This window comes from Aptenodytes forsteri, unplaced genomic scaffold (genome assembly GCF_000699145.1).
Source record: "Aptenodytes forsteri isolate BGI_AS27 unplaced genomic scaffold, ASM69914v1 Scaffold321, whole genome shotgun sequence".
Taxonomy (NCBI): Eukaryota; Metazoa; Chordata; class Aves; order Sphenisciformes; family Spheniscidae; genus Aptenodytes; species Aptenodytes forsteri.
The window spans coordinates 1,692,543-1,694,588 of NW_008795030.1; the positions used below are offsets into that span (position 1 = coordinate 1,692,543).

Genomic DNA, 2,046 nt, shown 5'->3' on the forward strand with positions numbered 1-2,046 from the left:
ATGGGGAGAGGCGGGAGCCGGGCGGGCGCAGGGCAGAGCTGTGGGTGCTTTTTGGGGGGCAGGTTCGCTCATTTTCTCCACGCTCGTCGCGACGGAATAAGCGGGACAGAAATTTCGCTTTCTGGCCGTCTGGAGGTTGGCTTTATCGTTTCGCCTTAAGCGCACGGCGCTGCTGGCTTTTTCAAAACAAAGCGTCAAGGAAATCGGGCTGTGCCATGCCAGGAGAGGGGAATAAATCCCTCGAAAATGCTGAACGCCAGCGGGTGTCGGGGGGCAGAGCCCTGCCTGCCCTTCCCTCCCGCCTGCTCCCCGGCAGCCGTGTCGTACCTGAATTTCAAAGAGTACAAATAGAATTTCGGCGTTTCATCACCGATAAACACCGCGGATCGAAGCGCTTACTGCTCATTTAAACACAAATAAGGGTTCTGCCTTTTAATGGCCATATGGCAGCATTTTCTCAAAGGCTTCGAATGTATACACACAATGTCAGATATATTTTGACTTCTCTGCATTAATTAAAAGCAGTGATGTTAGGAATTATTTGCATGTAATAACTGTTTACTTGTTCCTCTTTATGAAACTTGAATAGTTTACATTCTTTCATACATTTCCTTTTTCCTGTTGGCTCCTTCTCCATGTTGCAGTTTCTTTAAAACTCTCCACTTAACTGGTTGCAGGTTGATGGATGGAAAATGTTTTTCTTTTATGAATTAAGCCTTCATTTCTGTAATCAATTATTGTCTTCGGCTCTTTTCTTTCTGTTCTTTTTTTTTATTTTTCATCCTCCTTACACGAATTTCCAAACTGAATGCAACCCAATCTCAGCTTCACTCTTGAATTCATTATTAACTTTCCTCCTCTGCAGTCCCAAGCTCTGCATTAACAGTAGTTTACAGTCTCAGAAAGCACTTGGGTGAATAGTCTCCTTCCTTGGGCAGAGTCCTGGCAAACTCTCATTACAGCAGTGGAAACACCTCCACTGCCTCTAATGGGCTTCGGAGCGAGAAGCGTAACACAAGTGCTGATTTTGTTTGGGTTTGGGGTTTTTTTTTTAACATATTCTTGCGGGATGAGGCTTTGTAATGTTTGCAGAGAAATAACCCCATCGGGGCTCGCTGGGGCTGGCGTGAAGGTGGCACGGTGGGGTTTTCTTGCAGCGTGAAGCGTGTGCTTAGTTCCCCATGTACGGCCGTGCTTTCCCGGCAAGGGGCCCTTTCAGACCTATTTAGTGTGAAAAATCGTTTCTATTGAATTTTTATTCTGGGTGTCACCCTTGCTTTCCCTTGTTTGGCTTAATCTCTGAAAGCCCGGTGCTGGTTTCGTTTATTCTGGCAGATCTGGATTTGCTGCAAAATATTTTGTTGGAGCAGAGTTCTGTGTCTGTATATAAATGTTTGTGTAAATCCGATGTGTGGACGCGTGCGTCTGTAAACACGCACAGTCTGCCTCCGTGGGCAGCCCGTAACGCGTGCCTGAGCTGCAGGAGCCCTGTAAAATCAGAAGCAGCGAGGCTCTCGTTTTGAAAACAGGACTTGAAATGGTTCAGAATTGGGCATTTTTTTGTATTAACGTGTCTGGGATCGTTCCCCGGCACTGAGCTGGGAAGAGCAGGTCCTTACCCCCCCGCCCCCTCCAAAATTACCATCTCCATGTGCAAGACAAAGGGAGGGGAGAAAGACCAGTTTCCCCCTATGCTTCGCTCAAACCCCCCCACCACCCTTTTCTGCTCAGATTGCACTGTATGAGTAACCTCAGCCCGGCTTCCCGAGAAGGCGGGAAATGAGTAAAAATGATGCTGAGTAATAATTGTCATTTTCGATTCATGGGAGGATTTTTGAGAGCTGTTAAAAAAAGCAAAAATGGCCCGGCCGGCCCCAGGCTGCGGCCGTCCTCCCTGGAGGTGCCGCTCGGAGGTATTCGTATCTGCAGCGAGCCAGGAGGGGAACTGAAATGCAGGGAAATTATCTCACACGGGGAATAAAAAAATGGCAAATAAAAATATCGGATGCAGTAGTGAGTGGGGGAGCCGGGCGCGGAGCTGGTGGG

General features: G+C 47.9%; 1 protein-coding gene across 1 annotated transcript in view; it reads left to right on the plus strand.

Annotated features, from left to right (window-relative positions):
• The window catches only part of RUNX3 (runt related transcription factor 3), a 65,937-nt gene that overhangs the window by 27,987 nt on the left and 35,904 nt on the right, over window positions 1–2,046 (plus strand). The gene's annotated exons all lie outside the window — the stretch shown is intronic.